Source organism: Otolemur garnettii, unplaced genomic scaffold (assembly GCF_000181295.1).
Source record: "Otolemur garnettii isolate 467f Iridium unplaced genomic scaffold, OtoGar3 scaffold00029, whole genome shotgun sequence".
NCBI lineage: Eukaryota > Metazoa > Chordata > Mammalia > Primates > Galagidae > Otolemur > Otolemur garnettii.
The window spans coordinates 1,333,192-1,355,054 of record NW_003852424.1 but is presented as its reverse complement, the minus strand read 5'-3'; the positions used below and the strand labels follow the sequence as shown (position 1 = coordinate 1,355,054).

The 21,863-nt window shown below is 39.5% G+C and overlaps 1 protein-coding gene and 1 pseudogene across 1 annotated transcript in view; both read left to right on the top strand.

Moving 5' to 3' along the window:
- The window catches only part of LRRK1 (leucine rich repeat kinase 1), a 169,544-nt gene that overhangs the window by 20,921 nt on the left and 126,760 nt on the right, over positions 1-21,863 (top strand). The gene's annotated exons all lie outside the window — the stretch shown is intronic.
- LOC105886887 lies at positions 8,088-9,020 on the top strand (annotated as a pseudogene).

The window sequence follows — 21,863 nt, the reverse complement described above, 5'->3', positions numbered from 1 at the left end:
CCCAAGTAGCTGGGACTACAGGCGCCCGCCACAGCACCAGCCATTTTTTCGTTGCAGCCATCATTGTTGTTTGGCGGGCCCAGGCTGGGGATTCGAACCCGCCACCTTAGGTATATGTGGCTGGCGCCTTAGCCAGTTGAGCCACAGGCGCTGAGCCGAGTTCAACTTTTATTCCATGATGGTTCAAGAAGATAAAAGGAATAATTTGTATTCTTTTAAATTTGTTGAGATTAGACTTATGTCTTTAAGATATGATCAGTTTTTAGGGATGATCCATGGGCTGATGAGAAGGATATATATTCAGTAGATGTCTGTTAAGTCCTTTTGTTCTGGGATTAGGTTTAAGTCCCTTATTTACTTTTTAAATTTCTTTTTGGAGGATCTATCCAGAACTGACAAAGGAGTGTTAAAATCTCCAATATTGTAGTGCAGGAAGTGATCGCATTGTTTGTATCTGTTAGGGTTTGCTTTATAAATTGAGAAGTATTTAGGGCACATAAATGTTAATTATTGAGATCTCTTTGTGGTGAGTGTTTCCCTTGACAAATATGTAGTGTTAATCCTTGTCTTTCCTTATCTTAGTAGTTTAAATCCTAGTGTATCTGCAAATAAAATTGCGACCCCTGCTTTTTTCTGATTTCCATTTGCCTGTATTATACAAGTCCATCCCTTCATCCTGAGTCTTTTCTTATCTTTTGAGGTAAGATGAGTCTCTTGTAGGCAACAGATACCTGGCCTGAGTTTTTGTATCCAGTCAGCCAACCTGTGCCTCTTTAGAGGACAATTTAAGCCATTCACATTAATTGAGAGAATTGATAGCTATGATAGTGTTTTGGCTATCATGTTTTCTAAATGTCCAGGGGATATTTTAATCTTTTCACTGTTGTGGAAGTTAGGTTTCGTTTGTTAAATTCTGGGTGTGTTTACTTTGGTAGTAGACCATTGTGCTGGATCATTTTATAAAAAATGGATCTGAGTATTTCCTGGATAGCTGGTTTAGTTATGGCACATGTCCTCTACATGTGTATGTCAGTAAGGTATTTGATTTCTCCATCACAAATGAAACTCAGTTTAGCTGGATCCAGGATCCTGGGCTGAAAGTTGTTCTGTTTTAGAAGATTAAAGGTCATGACCATCTTCTTCTGGCTTAAAAAGTTTTGGCTAAAAGATCTGCAGTCATTCTAATATTTCTCTCTTTGTAGGTAATACTTTTCTTATGTCTGGCTACTTGCAGGATTTTCTCCTTCATATTAACTTTGGTGATGTTAATTACAATGTATTTAGGAGATCCTATATTTGGACTGAGTCTTGCTGGAGTTCTGGAAGTATGTACTATCTGAATTTCTGTATCTGTTGCAATGCTTGGGAAATTCTCCTCCATAATATCTTGGAATAGAGCATCTATGCCTTTAGGACCATCCTCTTCTCCTTCAGGAATTCCTATAAGTTGAATGTTTGATCTTTTGGATTGATAGCACAATTCTCTCAGGGAATGTTGTCTTCTTATTTTCCATTTTTCTGCCTCTTTGCATGCTTGGGAATGTTCAAAAGCCTTGTCTTCAGTTTTTGAGATCTTTCTTCTGCCTCCTCAACTCTGTTACTGAGGGATTCTATTGTATTTCAAAGCTCCTTGAACAACTTTTTCATTTCTTTGAGCTGTGCTATGTCTTTTCTCATTATGTTCATACCCTTGGTGATTTTGTCTTTGAATTCATTAGTTTCTTGAAACAACTTTTGAACAACTCTTTGGATTTCTACTTCCATCTTTTCCTCCAGTCTTTTCATCTTATTTGCCATCCATATTCTGAATTCTATTTCTAACAATTCATCCATTTGCTTATGAATAGCATCTTCTGATGCATCTCCTTTGTTATTCCTTGGGGGAATTGATCTACTCTGCTTATTCATGTTTCCAGAGTCCTTCCTGTGGTTCCTTCCTGTGGTTCCACCCTATGATTATTTTCCCAGTTTACCTAGTAAAACTGGTAGGGTGAGATTGGATTGAGGGCCCCAGGAAGTGGAGTTAACTAGCCTTTTACCAATGAGCTGGGACTGGTGATTGTGACTTTTCCCTACAAGTTTTCAAAGATCCCTTCAGAGCTGCAGCCAGAGACTCTGAGGACCTGCTTGGTGAAATAGTGCAAGCTCGCTCTGTCTTGAAGTCAGCCAACCTCTACCCAATCTTAATGAATTCCATTATTAGTCTGAAATCTCAGCTGGGAAGATTCACAAGCAACTGCATCACCCTCCCCCCCACCAGCAACAGCTGGAGGAAGATAATCAGTCTTTTCCCCACTACAAAACAACTGCTGCCAACTTTGCAGGGTCCCCGGGTTGACATTCCAGGTTGAGAGTTCTAATCAGATTTTCCTGGGCAGTATAATCACTGCTCAACAAGGAGAGTTCAAAAGGTCTCCAGTGGCCTGATAGTAGAAATATGCAGTTAGTACTGTCTTCCAAACCTAAGGGATTAGAGTCTGGTCTTCTCCAGTAAGCCACCAAGTCAGAAAATGCCCACCAATGTCAGAACAGGGGCTACAGTGCCTCCGTCGGCCATGCATTGTCGAGGCCCATCTCTCTCTACTGCACGTTTCTCTCTTCTCGCACCCCCTTGCCTCCACTTGAGTCACTGTTTCCGTGCTGCTGACCAGCAGCCCATACAATGCCCAAGCCTCTCAAGGAATTGCCAAACACTCTGGGTCTTCAGGGGGCAGACCTTTAGAGTGCCAGGCAAGGGAGTAAGGGTGGACTAGGAGTTCTGAATTGCAGGAAGATATTTGTTCAATTTTATGCTGGGCAAAATGACACCTAGGATCACAAGTGGGACCTCCTTAGAGAAGAAGCCTTGGTGTTTAGCAGCTCTTTCCTATGGGGTAAAATGAGAGGACTTTTGTTCCCTGCTCACTTGCAGAGAGCCCAGAGCAAGCCTCCCAGTTGGGTGAGGAATCTTTCATCCTCTTGGCATGGGCTTTATTCCTGGAATGTGTTTTCTTAGATCCTCTTTCTTGGAGTTGTAGCTTACCTCAGCATAGATGACGTGTGCTTATCTATCTTCTTTCTTAGCTCAGCTCCCCAACTTTTGCTTTACTGAGTCCACTTCTGTCCAGTATCTCTCCCTCTGGACAGGAGCCTCTGGCAAAAGCTGCCTCTAGTTGGCCATCTTCCTTCTTCCTCCGTCAGTGTCCTTTTAATGGGCATTTGGACTCTTTCTAATATTTGCCATAACATTGCTGGATAACATTTCACAGACATATAAGCATATCTAAATAATACACTCCCAAAGTGATATTTCAAAGAACACATACTTGTAAAACTCTGACAGATGTTGCTAAATTGCCCTTTATGAGAGATTTTCTCAGTTACTCCCAGGAATGTATGTATTTGCCTGTTTACCCAGAGAGCTGACAAATGTTTGTTACAAAATTTTTACTTTATCCTAATCTGATACATGAAATATGGCATCTCAGTGTAGTGTGTAGTTTAAATATGCATTGCTCTTCTGACGAGTAAGGCTAAGTCCATTTTAGCTTGTGTAAGAGTGCATTGTATATATTTTTTAAAACTTTCTCTTTGTATTTGCTTGTCAATTTTGAGGAACTCTTTGATCTTATCAATTTCTAGGTGCTCTTAATGTAGGTAAGTGGTATCTACTGGTTGTTAAAACATAATGAAAAGATACCCTACCAAAATCCACTTAAGCACACAGAAAATTGAAAAGGAAACTCTGAATGTTTAAGGGGCTAGCAGAAGAAATGTTCCATTTTGTTTTTGTTTTCTTTTTTAAACCGTTACTTATTGGGGAAAATATTGGTAAATATAAAAAGCCTATCTGAAGAAAACTTTTTTTTTTTTATTTTTGAGACAGAGTCTCACTGTGTTGCTCTGGGTAGAGTCCTACTTGGGTTCAAGTGATCCTCCTGCCTCATCCTCTGAAGTAGCTTGGACTACAGGCATCCACCACAACACCTGGAAAGTTTTTCTATTTTTAATAGAATCTTGCTCAGCCTGGTCTAGAACTCCTGAGCTCAAGCAGTCATCTGGCCATGGGCTGCTAGAGTGCTAGGATTACAGTTGTGAGCCCGTCAAGAAAACTTTAAACTCTGGACATGAAGAATATTTGAGGAAATAAAATTACATAGTATCATTTTCTTGTGTAGGAAGACTTAATATTGTGAATATGTCTGTTCTCTACAAGTTGATCCTATAATTCAATGCAATCACATTCAAAATATAAACACGATTTTTTTTTTGGAACACAAAAAAAGTATAATAAATGTTAGCTACAAAAATAAACTAATCAGAACAATCAGGAAATTTTAAGTGGGGAGGGGAAGAAGTAAAAGAAAGAGGAGAGGTTGGTTTCCTTACATACTGGAATTCATTACAAGGCCACAGTAATGATTAGGATTAGAGACTAAAGAGGGACAGGAATGGTGTCAGCTCAAAATACACACATCGAGTTTTCTTTGCTATTTATAATTCCAAGTTAGTCCAGAGAAGGAGATTTCTTCGGTAACAGCATAGGGACAGCATATTGCTTTCTCAGTTCCCCACTGAAATCAATTTCAGGTGAATCAACAATTTATTTATTTCCCCCCTCTCCCCTGAATCAACTATTTAAACATGAAAATTAACACCATTAAAAGTCTAGGGAAATGATTAAAACTGTTTTGGAGTAAAGAAAGATTTTTTTCTAAGCACAGCACAAAATCTAGACATCATGAAAGAGAAGATTAATGAATGTGACTACACACCAATTAGATCTGTTCTGTAGGAAACTCCCTGTCAAGTGCCAGTCAACAGACAAGTAAAACATTTTTTTCAATGTAAATCACAAAGAGGTAATTTTCTTCATCTTCAGAGAGCACTTGCAAATCAATTCACTTTCAAATGAAACATAAAATAGGTTTAGGGGGTTTAGTTCATAGAAAAAGTAGAAACAATTGATAAACATAAAATAGGCTATATGCTATTCCTATGGAAAGGAATACAAATGAAAACCAATTATGAGCTAGATTATTTTGCCTTTCAGATAGGAAAACCTAAGAAAGTTTTTATTTGATATTATTTAATATAGCAAGACTATCACTTTGGTTGTGTTTTTCATAGGTATTTTATTTTCAACCAATATTGAGTTAACAAGGTGTGACATTTTGAAAGGAAGCTAGAAATAGTTATGCAAACTTTAGGCTGAATATATCCTCTGCTTCTTCCACTGCTAAGGACTGTATAGTTGCCAGGTGAGCAGAAATGTATATGCATTTCCCAGGGATGTTTATGGGAACATTGTAGGGACTAATGAAGAGCTGGAAATGCCCTCAATGTCCATCTGTGAGGACAGGGAGCTACCATATGAAGAATGTACTACTGACACAGAAGAACTTTTAAGTGGGAAACACAAGTTGCAGAACATAATTACGGTATCATTCACTTGTTTTAAAAAAGAGGAAGGGAAATGAATATTTAAGATCCATGGAAATGTAAGCCATTCCATGGCCTCTGTCATCACAGATTCAAAGGAATCTCCTGCCTAGATTCTTAAACAAAATCAACATGCATTTTAAATCTTTGTGACAGTTCCTCTGACAAGGCATTCAATTAAAATTCAATTTAAAGTACACAACCAAGCTCATGAACTCCTTTGGCCAGTTCTTCCCTGGAAGCTCACAAAATACACTCCCTGTCCTCACACTTGAATCTCATTCTTTCAAGAAAGACCCAGGGTGCTGCCCCTAAAGCTGCATTGTCGTGGCATGTCTGTGTGTTTCTGTCTGTCTGCTTCCACTTCTGTCTTGTCCAGTGCAGACACCTTGTCCCTCAGTAGTCCTTCCCTGATTCCCTATACCAGGAAGGTGCACCTAGAATTTTCTAGGGGTGGAGGAGAATGCAGAGGAGGGGAAAAGGGACATCTCCACATGGGGTTTGTTTTGTCCCCACCATTGAAATGTGATTTGGGGCTGCACAGGGATCATGGAAGGGCATCCCAGGAGTCATTGGCAGTGTGATCAGTGGACATGGGCTAGGGAAGAGAGGAGGAAGCAGGTCTCTTCCTCTCCAACGTTTGCTGCCTTTCTGTACCACCATCAAGTGGGACCTATAGCCAGACCCAAGCAAGGAACAAAGCATTGTGTTGCAGTTTTTTCCCCAGCACTGTGCCTGAGCTGCCACCATAGGGGTATAGTGTGTGAGGAGTAGAGTTTTGAGGACAGGTCTCAGTGGCTCATGCTTTTAATCCTAGCATTCTGGGAGGTCAAGATGGGCAGATTGCTTGAGCTCAGGAGTTCAAGACTACCCTAGCAAGAGTGAGACTCCATCTTGACTAAAAAGAGAAAAACTAGCCAGGCATTGTGGCAGGCACCTTACTCAGGAAGCTGAGGCATGAGGACCTCTTGAGTAACAAGAGTTTGAGGTTACTGTGAGCTGTGATGACACCACTGCACTCTACACAGAGTGACAGAGTGAGACTCTGTCTCAAAAAAGAAGAAAAAGAGAAGTAGAGTTTTCAGATCTTTTTTCCTTATGTATTCAGATTTCATGTTTGCTTATAAAAAAGCCTCAACAAATTTAAAAGGACTGATATTGTACAAAATATGTTTTGTGACCACAGTGGAATGAAACCAAAAATCAGTAACAGAAAGAAATTTGGGAAATTCACAAATATGTGGAAATTAAACAACACATCACTGAATTACCAATGGTTTAAAGAATAAATTGCAAGGGAAATTAAAGTATACCTTAAGATGTTCTTTTCTTGTCTAAATACACATCTTTTAGTAGGATGTGATTTTCTTTTGAAAAAGGATGTGCTTTTCAAGAAAACTAAACTTACTAAACTTAGGGGCTGGCACTAATGCAGTGCTTACTGGGTAATTTATAGCTGTAATTGCCTATACTAAAAAAGAAGAAAGACCTCAAGTCAATGACTTAACCTTTTGTCTTAAGAAATTAAACCTGAAGTAAGAAGTAGAAGGAAGGACATAACAAAATTTAGAGCATAAATAAATAAAATAGACAATATAAAAGCAATAGGGAAAAATCAGTGAAACCAAAAGTTTTTCTTGGATCAACAGTGTTGGCAACCCTTCAGTTAGAATGACCAAGAAACATAAGGGAAAGGCTGAAATTATTGAGATAAGGAATAAAAGAGGAACATCACTATCAATCATATAGAAGTTTAAAAAAAATTATAGGAGAATTCTGTGAACAATCATGCACCAACAAATTCAGTAACTGATGAAATTGACAAACTACCAGAAAGACAAAAACTACCTAAACTGATTCAAGAAGGAATAGAAAATCTGAAAAGGCTTAGAAGAAGTAGAGAAATTGAATTAGTGATCACAAAATTCCCCCAAGAAAAGCCAGGTCCAGGTGGCTTCACTAGTGAACTCAACCAAACACTTAAAGAAGAATTAACATCATCTTCACAACCTGTTCCAAAAAATAATAGAGTCAGGGAGCACTTCCCAATGTGGTCTGTGTGTTACCCTGAAACCAAAACCAAGCAAAGACATCACTGGAAAAGAAAACTACAGGTGCAAAAATCTTAACAAGGTATTAGCAAACCAAATTCAGTAACGTGTAAAAGGGATTATATAGCATGGCCAAGTGGAATTTATTGTAGGATTGCAAGCTTGATTTGACATCAGTGAACATAACACATATTAATGGAATAAGGTAGAAAAGGACTATATGATTATCTTAATAAATACACACTTCTTAAATAAATTCCACCTTCTGATGACCAAAACACTCGATAAACTAGTAATATAAGGTTACTCGCTCAACCTGATAAACTGTATCTGTTACAAATCCGGGGCCAGCCCACCATGCTTATGTAGTGGCTGGGAAGGCACCTCCTGCAGAAGTTTGGAGGGGGCCAGCAGGAGTGGAGTGACTCAGGCCAGGAAGGCTGAGTCAGATGGTGGGCAGTGTGGGTGCCCAGCAGTGGCCAGGCCAGCGGCTGACCGGATAGGCTGCACCATGAGCACTGAGGACAAGATGGCCCTGAGTGCTCTAAGATGATCTATTAGAAATCTTCAGGAGGACACCAAAAAGACAGCATGCAAGGTGAAGTTGCGCTGTTGGGTGCTGGTGAGTCGGGACAGCACCATTATTAAGCAAATGAAAATCATCCACGAGGATGGCTATTCCAAGGAGGAATGCCAGCAGTATCAGGCAGTTGTCCACAGCAATACCATCCAGTCCATCATGGCCATCATCAAAGCCATGACCAACCTGCAGATTTACTTTGCTGACCACTCCCGTGCAGACAATGCCAGGCAGTTGTTCGTACTGTCCTGCACTGCTGAAGAGCAGCCTGTGCTCCCTGAGGACCTGACTGGTATCATCCAGTGGCTCTGGGATGACCATGGTGTGCTGGCCTGCTTTGGCCGATGAAGGTAATATTAGCTCCATGGCTCACCTGCTTATTACCTGAATGACCTGGAGTGCATTGCACAGAGTAACTGCATGTCCACACAGCAGGATATGCTGTGGATTCTTGTGAAGAGCGTATTGTGGAGATCCATTTCACCTTTAGGACTTGCCCTGCAGGATGTTTAATGTGGGTGGTCAGTGGTCACAGCGGAAGTGGATCCACTGCTTTGAATATGTCACAGCCATCATTGTCTCTGTAGCCTTGAGCACCTGTGATTTGGGGCTAGCAGAGGATGAGCTGTCAAACAGCTTCATGCTCTTGTGAACTGCATGCACAACAACAAATGGTTCACGGACACATCTATCATCCTCTTCCTCAACAAGAAGGACCTATTCAAGGAGAACATCACACACAGCCCCCAGACCATCTGCTTTCCCGAGTACATAGAGGCCAACAAGTATGATGATGAGGCAGCCAGCTATATCCAGAGTAAGTCTGACGACCTGAATAAGCACAAAGACACCAAGGAGATCTACACACACTTCACATGTGCCACAGACACCAAGAACGTGCAGTTTGTGTTGACACTGTCACTGACATCATCATCAAGGATTACCTGAAGGACTGTGGTCTCTTCTGAAGGGTATGGGGCCTGGCATGGGCCACCACTGACTCTGCTCCCCCAGCCCCTGAGGAAGACAGGGGTAAGAAGAACACTCCCTGCCCACCCTACCCCCCCCCCAAGCTAGCCACTTTCCCCCTATCTTATTTCTGTTCTTAGCTCCCTCCAGAGCTAAGGGGAGGAGTTGCCAGAGGCCTCCCTGTTTAAAGCCTGCCCTTCTCTGAGGTTCCAGGAATGGCCATGGTACCCCCTTTCTAGGTATCTGTTCTGGTTTTTCAACCATTGTCTCGTTTGGAGAGGGAGGGGAACACATGCTGAATCTTCCAAGGCCTGTGTCTGGAGGGTCACCCACTTCTCCAGTCTGGATCCTTGGCTTTGCCCAACACCAGACCCTGCCCTAGCTCAAGTCCAAATATTTACAGGGAGCCTCCTGCCCACCTAATGCCCCAGCCTCTTGGAGGCCCAAAGGAAAAAGCACAAGAAGCATGAGACACCACCATTCCTAGAGACCACAATCCACCTGTTCATTCTTGTAGCTTTTTCAAAAAATGAAAGTAAAGAAAAAGAAATGCAAACATAGAAAACTTTTTAGAGAAAAACTATTTAAAACTATCAGATCCTGACCAGCACTCACCCCCAGTGACTCTGTGCACTAAGTGTGTCTGCGTGTTTATACCCATCTTCCCACTGGCCTCCTCCGTGTGAGTGGCACCCCTGCCCTGCCCTCCATGGAATTTGGTTCTAAGGGCTGTTCCAGACAACTGCCAGTGTCACGTAGGGCCCTGCCCCAGCAGCCCTGGGACCAGGCTCCATTAACCAAAATGTAGCTCCTTAGCATTAACCTAGGAACTGCTGCTGCCTGCTGCCTGCTGAGGGGCTGTGCCCTCATGGTCTCACAGCCCCAGGCCCAGGGCATTCAGCATTGAACACTTCCTTGCTTTTTTCACATATTTTCTGGAATTACTTACCAGCTGGTTTGAAATTATGAAGTGTAGAAAGAAAAAAAAATCCATGGCTAACTTGATACTTAATGGTAAAAGATTGCTTTCTCCCTGACACCAGTAAGAAAACAAGGATGTCCTCTCTCACTACTTCTATTCAACATTGTACTAGAAGTTCTAATCAGGGCCTTAGGCAAGAAGAAGAAATGAAAGTTATTTAGCCCAGAAATAAAGAGATAAAACTACCTGTACTTGCAGATGACCCAATATTGTATATGTAATTTTCTAAGCAATCCACACACAAAACAACAGTGAGAACAAATTAGTCAACTCAGCAGATTTATAAGATGCAAGATCAAAATTTAAAATTCAATTGTAGTTATGTTCACTATCAATGAAGAATCTCCAAATTGAATTAAGGAAACAATTACATTTACAGTAGCATAAAAAAGAATAAAGCAATGGTAATAAATACTACCAAAGAAATGTAAGATTTATACACTGAAAGATGAAAAACTTTGTTGAAAGAAGTTAAAGAGGATCTAAATAAATGGAAAAACATACTAGGTTCATAGATTAGACATCCTAGTATGCCAGCAATACTCCCTAAATTGACCTACAGATTCAGTGCAGTTTCTGTTCAAAGCCCAGCTGAAATTCTTACTAAAAATGACCAGCTGATTCTAATATTCATATGAAAATTCAAGAGAGCAACAATAAACAAAACAATCTTCCCCAAAATAGAGCAACATTGGAGGACTCAACTTGCCTGATTTCAAAATGTCCTATAAAACTACAGTAATCAGGCAATATATGGTATGATCAAAAAGATATGTAGAGATTAACGACATAGAATTAAGAGTCCAGAAATAAACTAATACATTTTTGGTCAAATGATTTTTGGTGAGGATGAAAAGACAATTGAATGAAAAACAATCATCATTTCAATAAATGATACTAGGGCAACTGGAAATAGTCAGAGACTTACATGTAAAAGTTAAAGCTATAAAACTCGTAGAAGAAAACAGGATTAAATTTCCATGACTTTGGATTAGGCAACAGGTTTTTTTTTTTCTTTTGCAGTTTTTGGCCAGGGCTGGCTTTGCAGCATATGGCCTACTCCTTTGAGCCATAGGTGCAGCCCCAGGCAACGTTTTTTTAAAATATGACAGCAAAAACACAAGGAGCAAAAGGAAAAATAAATTGGACTTTATCAGTTACAAACTTTTATGTTCCAATGAACATCATCAAGAAAGTAATGAGAAAATATTATTTGCAAATTATATGTCTTATAAAGGAGTTATATATAGACTACATAAAGAACTCTTACAACTCAGCAACAAATAGACAAACTGATTTAAAAATGAGCAAAGGATCTGAATAGACATATGTCAAAAAAAGATATAAAAATGGCCAATAAGCACATGAAAAAATGCTCAACATCACTCTTCATTAGTGAAATGCAAAGCAAAACCACAATAAGATACCACTTTATACCCAACAGAATAGTTAACATTAAAAAGACAGCCCAAAGTTTGAGGTTGCTGTGAGCTATGACACCATAGCACTCTACTGAGGGTGACAAAATGAGACTCTGTCTCAGAAAGAAAAAGAAAAAAAGACAACATCAAGAACTAGTAAGGATATGAAGAAATTAGAGCCCTCATGCATTCCAATTATAAAAATGTTACAGGCACTTTGGACAATGGTTTGGCCCTTTCTCAAAATTGTAAACATACAATTACTATATGGTCAAACAATTCCACTCCTATGTGTATACCCAAGAGAACCTGCACACAAACAATCATAGCAGAATTATTCATAATAGCCAAAAAGTGGGAAATCCCAAGCATCCATCAACCAATGAATGGATAAACAAATGTGGTATAGCCGAGCAACAGAATATTACATAGCAATGGCAGGGAATGAAATGTTCATACGTGCTGTGACCTGGATAAATCTTGGAAACATGCTGAGTGAAATAAGCTGGTGACAAAAGCCAGATGTTATGTAATTTCCATTTATATGTATATGTTCAGAAGAGGCGAATCTATAGAGACAAAAAATAGATTCATGGTTGTCAGGGGCAGGAGAGGAGGAAGGGGAGAGCGACTGTAATTGGTGCAAGCATCTTTGTGTGGTGATAAAAAAGTTTTAAAATTAGAGAATGGTATTAGTGATAAGACTTTGTAAATATACTCAAACCCACTAAATTATACACTTTTGATTGGTGAATGATATGATAATGTGAGTTATATCTCAGTAAAGCTGTTGTTTTCAAAATATGGTCAAATTTATCAATCTTTTATTGCTTCTGGGTTCTGAGTCACAGTTAAGTGGTTCACACACTCCCAAGCTAAAAGTTAGTCCTGTGTTTTCTTCGAATGCTTATGTTGTTTCATTTATTACAGTCCTATCTCTGAACTATTTGGAATTATATTAAAGTATCTTGTGAGGAATGTATCTGATTGTATTTTTTTTTCCTGTGTGGTGACCCCATTTCACAGCTCACTTTTCTGTGAAGGACTCTTCTCAGCTGCCCTAGACTACTCTTCACTCTGAGAGGAAACAGTTTTGGTTCTTGCATCTTTCCTTGGAAATAGTATCAAACAGGCTTTGAGTTATATCCAGTTTTTATCACAGTAATCATTCCCATCAAAGATTTCTGCAGGCATTGACCAGATAATTAACTCTAAGCACATGAATTATAAAGCTGACATCTTACTTGGGAATATTACTGGGCATTTTTCCTGTTTTTAAGCGAGATCTTTTAAGAAGAGCTATTAACCAAAACTCACTCTGAGGTCATTCATTTGAATCTTGGCTAATCTCATTAAGCAGCATTTTTTCCCCCAGCTCTACTGAGGTATAATTGAGAAATAAAAATTGTATATATTTAAAGTGTACAGTGTGATAGTTTGATACACATATATGTTGTAAAATGATTACTACAATCAAGTTAGTACATCTGTCACTTCACACAGTTACCTCTGAGTGTGTATATGTGTGGTAACACTTAACATATACTCACTTAGCAAATCTCAAGTATGTGATACAGTATTATTAACTAGAGTCACTAGGTCCTACATTAGATCTTACTCATCTGACAACTGAAAGTTTGCACCTTTTAACCAACATCATCCTATTTCCTCTGTGACCCTGACCCTGGCAACCACGGTTCTACTCTCTGCTTCTTTGACTTGGACTTTTTTAGATTCCACATAAAAGCGAGATCATACAGTGTTTGGCTTTGTCTTTCTCTATCTGGCTTATTTTGGTTAGCATAATGTAATGCCCTCTGGGTTCATCTGTGTTCTTGCAAATGACAGGATTTCTTTCTTTATAAAAGATGAATAGTGTTGTGTGTTATACTGCATTTTCTTTATCCATTCATCTAGCAACAGACTCTTAAGATTGTTTCCATATCTTGGCTATTGTGAATAATGATACAATTAACACAGGGTACATATATCTCTTTCTTTGTATATACACCCAGTAGTGGAATTACTGGATCATATGGTAGATCTATTTTTAATTTTTTGAGGAGCATCCATAATGTTTTCCGTAATGGTTGTACACTTTCTAGTCCCACCAACAGTGCACATGCATTTCCCCTTCTCCACATCCTTGCCAGCATTTATCTATTGTCTTTTTTATAATAGCCATCTGAACAAATGTAAGTTGATAACTCATGGTTTTGATTTGCATTTCCCTGATGATTAGTAAAGTCAACAACTTTTCATATACCTTTGCCTGTTTATATATCTACTTTGGGAAAAAATGTCTGTTCAGGTCCTTAGCCCATTTTTAAAATAGGGTCATTTGTTTTGTTTTCTTTTTTGCTATTGAGTTGAGTCCTTTATATATTTTGAATAGTAATGTCTAACCCCTTTATCAGATATGTGGTTTGCAAATATTTTCTTCCATTCCATAGGTTGCCTTTTCATTTTGTTGATTGTTTTCTTTGATGTCCTTTTTAGTTTGATATAATCTGACTTGTTTGTCGGTGCTAATGTTTTTGGTGTCATATCTTTCCCTTTCTTCTAGGAGTTTTACAGTTTCAAGTCATTAATTCATTTCAAGTTAATTTTTCAAGTTAATAGATATTCATTCTTTTGTGTACAGATACCCAGTTTTCCCAGCACCATTTCGGCATCCTTCTCAAAAGTTAGTTAATTATATATGCATAGATTTATTTCTGGCTTTCTATTCTATTCCATTGGTCTATGTGTCTGTTTTTATGTTTTTATTATAATTTGTAATTTAGTTTGAAATCAAGAAATGTGATGCCTCTAGCATTTTTCTTCTTTCTCAAGAATGTTTTGGCTATTTGCAGGTCTTTGGTAGTTTCATATACATTTTATGATTTTTTTTCTATTTCTGTGAAACATGCCATTGGAATTTTGGTAGTGGTTGCATCTGTAGATTCACTTTAGGTAGCCATGGAAATTTTAATAATTAATGCTGCCAATCCATGAACATAAGAAATCTTTTTATGATTTACATCTTTTTTTTTTTTTTTTTTTTTTTTGAGACAGAGCCTCAAGCTACCCCTCTGGGTAGAGTGCTATGGCATCACAGCTCACAGCAACCTCCAACTCCTGGGCTCAAGCAAGTCTCCTGCCTCAGCCTCCCAAGTAGCTGGGACCACAGGTGCCCCCGACAAGCCCGGCTATTTTTTGGTTGCAGCCGTCATTGTTGTTTTGGTGGGCCTGGGCTGGATTCAACCTGGCACCTTAGGTGTATGTGGCTGGTGCCTTAGCCATTTGAGCCATAGGTACCGAGCCATGATTTATGTCTTTTAAATTTCTTTCATTGGTGTCTTATGGTTTTCTGTGTATAAATATTTCTGTTCCTTAGTTAAATGTACTCCCAAATATTTTTTGTGTATTGTAAATGGGATTGTTTCTTAATGTTTTTTTTTCTTCAGTTTTTGGCCGGGGCCAGGTTTGAACCTGCCACCTCCAGTATATGGGGTCAGCACCCTACTCCTTTGAGCCACAGACCACTTATAGGCAGAAGAAAGAGAAGGAAGCCCAATGGGAAATTGCACAAGTCCTCTCTGAGAAATACCCCTTGGTGCTGGGCTGGAAGTAGGAGGAGGATTTTGATTAGTAGGGAAGGGGTGAGGGCTCCTTCTAGATGAGGGAGACACAAAAGCAATGGCTGAGGGAACCTGGGGTCCACAGAGGAAATGAGAATGCCATTTGGCTGCCTCATGAGCACCTGACATATGGAGGAAGGGGTTAGGCTTCTGGAAATAGCCCCCATTTTAAAACATTTTAAGATATTTTTTGTATGCATCGTGAAATATATTTTATATGTGCCATTTTCTCTTACAAGAAGATGATAAAATTCAGCCATTTAAATACTTGCCAAACACCACACAGCTGCTGATTAGTAGAGCTGGGACTTGAATCCTTGTTTTCCAGTGTCAGCACAGCCCTCTGTCTGTCCCCATGTGCTTTAGCATAGCTCTCAGTAGGAGGCACTACTGGGAACATCTTGATGCCCCGTCCCAATGTCCCCTCTAGACTGAGACATTTTCCTCCTTGTTCTGTGCCTGTCTTTATTAGGAGGAAATTGGATTCACTTAGGAAATTCAATCTGTCAACCTGAAAAGCATGTCTTTAAAACTAATTCATTTGTTATGGTAGTGATAGGGAAAGAACTGGAAAATAGAGAAAAGAAAAGGATTTTAAAAAGATTACCTCAAATTCTGCCACATAAGAAAAACCACTGTCATCCCTTTGGGGTCGTCTTCTTTGTCAGGCTTCCTGTGTGTGTCCATGTTAATGCATTTCATAATCATAACAATCACTCTTTGCTTTGCTAAACAGTGCTGCAGTCAGAATCTTTATGCATATTGGGGTTTCTTTTTGCATAGTGCTTTTTAAATGTGTAGAGTTATTCCCTTGGAATTAGTTTCCCAGAAGCAGAATTGTGGTATTAAAGGGTGTCTTGATCCTCTGATATTTATAACCACAAGCACCTGCCCCAAATCAGAGTCACAGGACTATTTTTTTTTCCTGTCTTCAAATTGTACCATTTTATATAGTATTGGTGGGTATTAAATAAATTAACTGTCCTAATTCTATGATTTTTATTTTTCCAGAAGGATGCTTCTTTTTTCTTTACCAGATCAGTGTTTAGCTGTGGCTATCCCAAGTCCCCAAAGCTGCCTCTGTTGGGTCAAGGGTGTGGCTAGTTTCTATTATAGATGTTTAAAAGTAAACATGGGAGGAGTATAATCACACAGTTGAACTGTTCCTACCTGTCTCTGTAAGCTGTGTCTCCAGGGTCTAGCTCAGCACATGAGAAGTATTAAATATTTGTAGAATGAATGAGCAAGGAATAAATGAATTTTTGAAAGAGAAACTAAATCTAGGAAAGAATTCATCTTTGTAGCTCTATATTTCTGTGTTTCTCCTTTGCTCCTGCAGGAAATTCACAGAGGGATTGGTTTCCATTTCCTCCTCGGTTTTTCCATCTAATGAGACAAGATCATCTCACCTCTTAGTTCCCACATCCTTGCCATGCATATTAGGTGCTGAATAAGAGTCTCATGTTTGGTTGGTATCCTAGTCCATTTTCTGTTGCTGTAACTGAATACCCACGACTGGGTAATATATAAAGAAAGAGAATGTATTTCTTACAGCTCTGGAAGCCTGGAAGTCCAAGTTGAGGTGCTCTATCTAGTGAGGGCCTTCTTACCAGCGAGGATTCTCTGCAGAGTCCTGAGGTGGCACAGGGCATCCCGTGGTGAGGGGATGAGTGTGTTAACATACTGGCTCAGGTATCTCTTCCTTTTCTCATAAAGCCACCAGTCCCATCACTGGGGCTCCACCCTGATGACTTTAGTTTATCCTATTTACCTCCCAAAGGCCTCGATTCCTGATGCCATGATTAAGTTTCAACATGAGTTTTGGAGGAGACAGTCAAACCATAGTGGTTGAGTGTGCACAGCCTGGGAAACAGGGGTCCGGCTTTGATGGCAAGTCCTGGTGATGGAAGTCTCAGCTCTGCTGTTGACAGCTGGGTGGGGCAGCTTCTCTAAACACCCAGGGCACAGTTCATGTCGTGGTAGCTGGTTACAGAAGCCCAGCCTCGTGTGGGTGCTGGGATGAAGTCAGGGCATGCAGGACCTGTCCTATGGCCTCTGGCAGGACTCAGTAAATTTCACCACTACTGCAGGATTATTAGAGAGCACTTTACCATATCTCTTAAAATATGGGATAACTGTGCCAATTATTGTTCCATGAGATTTTCTGGCTCTCTGTCCTTTTTCATAGAGCAACAAAGTTAAGACTTGGTATAGCTGAGAGCAAACAGTTGCTTTGGCATAGATCACACTATCAAAGAAGTAGTTCATTAAGCCAGATTGAACATAATCAATATTTTGTGGGATACACTTCGCTGTTTAATATTTTTTTCTTCATTTCAATAGCAATACAAGATTAGCACACAAAAAAAAAGATATTGGAAAACACAGAAAAAGGAAAGTTTTTTTAAAAGCACAAGTCATTTAATTTGCCTCTATCATTTATGTGTGTCCTGTAGGTCTTCATGAGAGAGAGAGGCAGATTCAGTTTTCATAATCAAAAATTATAGGCTATTGGGCGGCACCTGTGTCTCAGCAGGTAGGGCACCGGCGCCATATACTGAAGGTGACGGATTTAAACCTGGCCCTGGCCAAACGGCAACAAAAAAATAGCCAGGCGTTGTGGCGGGCACCTGTAGTCCCAGCTACTCGGAAGGCTGAGGCAAGAGAATCGCCTAAGCCCAGGAGTTGGAGGTTGCTGTGAGCTGTGTGATGTCACAGCACTCTACTGAGGGTGACAAAGTAAGACTCTGTCTCTACAAAAAAAAAAAAAATATATATATATATATATATATATATATATATATAGGCTATCTATCAATAGTCATTATGTACTGGTAGCATATATAGCCTATAACTGCAATTGCCTTTTTCACTTAGCATAATGCACTTGAGATCCACTCAAGTTGTACATGTCAGTATGTTTCCTTTTATTGCTGAGTGATATTTCATTGTATGATATAGTGTAGTTTATTTCTCCATTTACCTATTGAAGGATACTTGATTTCCAGTAAGGGGCTATTACAAATAAAGTTGATGTGAACTTGATTTAACAACTTGTGAACTTGTTGATTTAAAACAAACAAAATATTCAGAACCTTTTGTTTAAAGCATTTTAGTCACACATAATCTGTGAAACTGTAATAAATTCTTTCATTTTGCATATTTTCAAATGGTGTTTGGCCAGTGTTCTGAGTTGTTTTTCCCATGATGTTTTATAGTCTGGGTGGTATATTCTACTCTTTTAGTTTAATGTCATATGACTGAATTTTTTCAGACTTTTCCTTAGTTGTCATTATCATCAGTTCTAGTGACTGCATCACAGCTCCTCATTCTGAAGTACCAGGAGGTGCTAAATTGGAAAACTGTGCACTGGGGACTCCCTGGGCTCTGGGGTCACTCCTGCCCTGCAACTTGCCAGTTCTGTCACTTGGTGGCTTTTTATGGCTCAGTCTTGGCCTTGCTTTTCTGTCAAGTGGCAGCCAGGTCACCTCCTTCATGGCATTGCTATGAGCATTCAATTAAACATTATATATCTGGAACCAAGTACCATGCTGGCCTCTGGGCACAGCTTTGCTCTACACCAGTGTTTTTCAACCTTTTTTCTATCATAACACACTTGAACCCATAGTTAAACTTCCATAGCACAGCAAATAATGTTGTTTAAAAAAAAAGAGTGAAAAAAAGAATATCCTTAATATGCTTACTATGCTTTGACCTTCTTTTGAAAATAATTTAGTGGGATCAGGAACAGCAGCTCCTGCCTGTAATCCTACCACTCTAGGAGGCCAAAAGCCTGAGCAAGAGCAAGACCTCGTCTTTACTAAAAAATGGAAAAATTGGCTGTGCACTGTGACAGGTGCCAGTAATCCCAGTTACTTGGGAGTCTGAGGCAAAAGAATTGCCTGAGCCCAGAAGTTTGAGGATGCTGTAAGCTAGGATGCTAAGAAACTGGCTGGAGCAAGAGAGGAGATTCTGACTTTAAAAAAAAAAAATCAAGGAATAATTTAATTAATGATCTCTAAAAATTTTTTACAACACACCTAAGAACCTCTCATAGCATACCCATTAGAAATCACTGCTGTATACCAGTCCCTAATTCCCTGGTGCAGGCCATTTGCCTAGAAGGCCAGCTTGTCCCTTAATTATTGCAGGGAAACCTGCAGGAGCTTTGAGTGTGTGCCATATTATTTCTGCAGGTAAATTCCTAAGAGAGAAGACCATGGGTGAACTGGTGGAACCCATCCTGGGTGTTGTTATATAGTATTGTCCTCTTGCTTTCCGAAATAGTCATCCCACGATGGTGAATGTACCCAAGAATATACTGATTTCACCACACTATGGCCAACGATGAAGGTTATAAGGCTTTTCCTTTTTTTTTTTTTGTAGAGACACAGTCTCACTTTGTCGCCCTTGGTAGAGTGCTGTGGCATCACACAGCTCACAGCAACCTCTAGCTCCTGGGCTGGACTACAGGTACCTGCCACAATACCCAGCTATTTTTGGTTGCAGTTTGGCTGGGGCTGGGTTTGAAGCCGCCACCCTTGGTATATGGGGCCAGCACCCTACCCACTGAGCCACAGACACCACCCAAGGCTTTTCCATTTTTTTACTGTGTTAGGTGGGCCTAAAATGGCATCTTATGTTTAACTGTATCTTTTATTACTAAAGCAAATAGCACTTTTACATGCAATTTACTCTTGTGGGACTAACATGTCTGTATATGAAACCACACATCTCCCTTTTACTAACAAAAATTCTCAATGATTTGATGAAGATATTCACAAAGAAGTTTGTGCTGTGAAGCCTTTCTGGTCTGAGAAACAGGAGCTTCCAAGCTGGAGCTTTTCCATGGAGCTCAGAGTCAGACCCTGGTTTTGCTTTCCTGTGTGATGCCAATGGAGTGGCCTAGTGGGATAGGCTGAGCACTGGCCATCTGGAGCCTGGGAGGAATTCCTCCCCATCACAGGTCACCCTGGGGGCTGTGCCACCTCCTTTCCCTCCACACCCAACCTCTGCATCTTCCCTCAAGAAATCCAATAAGGTTGCATTTCACTGTAATATGACCCAGAGATGAAACTGCTGCTGAGGCTAAAACCCTAGCATGTTATCTGGCAAAGAAAGAAGCATCCTCCGTGCTGAGGGCTGGTAAACCCAGGGCTGCAGAGGGCGAGTCCCCGAAGGGCCAGGAGGTGTCATCTCCAAGGAGGAATTACCCACCCCCCCTTCCCTGGTGCTTTGGCCACATGGAAACTCTGTGGAAGATGGCATAGGAAGGTCATTAAACAACTATGACCAGGTCAGTGGCATCCTAAAATTAAGTCTTGTTTGTTCTGCAATGAGCTATGGGCTAATAGATAATTTTTACTTTTTGCTACTCTATTGATAGAGGTGAATGCAAGAAAAACATTCCATGGTATGCAAAGAAAATGGCAGTGATATACAGAAGCTGCCACATATTTTGAATTGACAAATAGCATTTGCCTTTCATACATGTTTTCTTTGGTGGCATTAAAAAAGATACACACACACACACACAAGGTCAACATTTAGACATCATAGAATTAAAGCCACTTCATATCACCTCTCTATTGTTCTAGATTGTTATTTCCAGGAGAGAATGACTTAATTACTATTCTAGATGAAAAGGTAACAATGTTTTGTTGGGCCATAAGGACAGACAGACTAAGGGCTAGACAGACTAAGGAGGTCTTTTTTAAGGTACCCTGGCAGAGCACAGTGAGCTGCCAGGGGAAGGGGCGCAGTGTCACAGTCTGCAGGCTCTGTCGTAGTTGTAGAATTGTGTTTTATTAAAGCACTGAGAGAGAAGAATAATTTCTGCCAGTTTTTCTGTAGTCAGAATAATTTGTTTCTCTAAAATGTGAATTACAGGAATGATGTTTGGAGACTGAATCATTGGCAGCTTAAATCATTGCTCCTAGAAATGGCTACGTGAAACATATAGAATTACTGAAAAGATTTCTCTAAAAATGGAATAGTAAATTGAAAGTAATTATCAAGTACTAAATGATACTCTGGCTATGTAGATTCTAAAGTCTTTTTTATTTCAAAGTATTAAGGGGTTACAAATGTTTCTGGTTCCATGGATCACTTTTGTATTGCTTGAGTCCTGGCGATAGTGCATCTATTTCACAAGCAATTAAAGACCACATTCCCACTGAAAAAAATTAAATAATATAGAAATAATTGTATTTGCCTCTCCCAGTTTTAAAATATATTATGATGTATTATGGGTTTTCTTTTAAATCCAAATACATCTTTACATAATGAACTTTAATTTACCATCCAGCTCATTGAAGGACCAGGATATAATCGATGCTGACATTTATCCACAACCAGAAACATGTTCACTTATTAGCTTATTGTAAATGGTTCTGAATTTTTAAATAATTGTCCATATGCTGACTCTGTAACCCTAGGAATTCACTGCGTTTATGTTCTTCCTTTACTAGTTCCTACTTCTAATTGACTGTTTTCTAAAATCAAACCAGCAGTACCAACCAAACCTGAGAAAGGATGAACCATGCTATTATTTGCCCTTTTCAACCTTTACTTCGTTAAGTACTTAGATGAAGCATATTAACTTTGCATATATATATATATATATATATATATTAAATTTTCATTGCTGTATAGGAATAGAATGACACAAATTATAATTATAAGAAAAAGACTTTTAATGTACACGGCCCTTTTATGAAACTAATTTATAGCTCTCAAATGAAAGATACAACTTAATTCTAGCCCAAGAATATGGGGAGGGGGTGGGGAAGGGGAGGGGAGAAGGGCGGCTGGGTG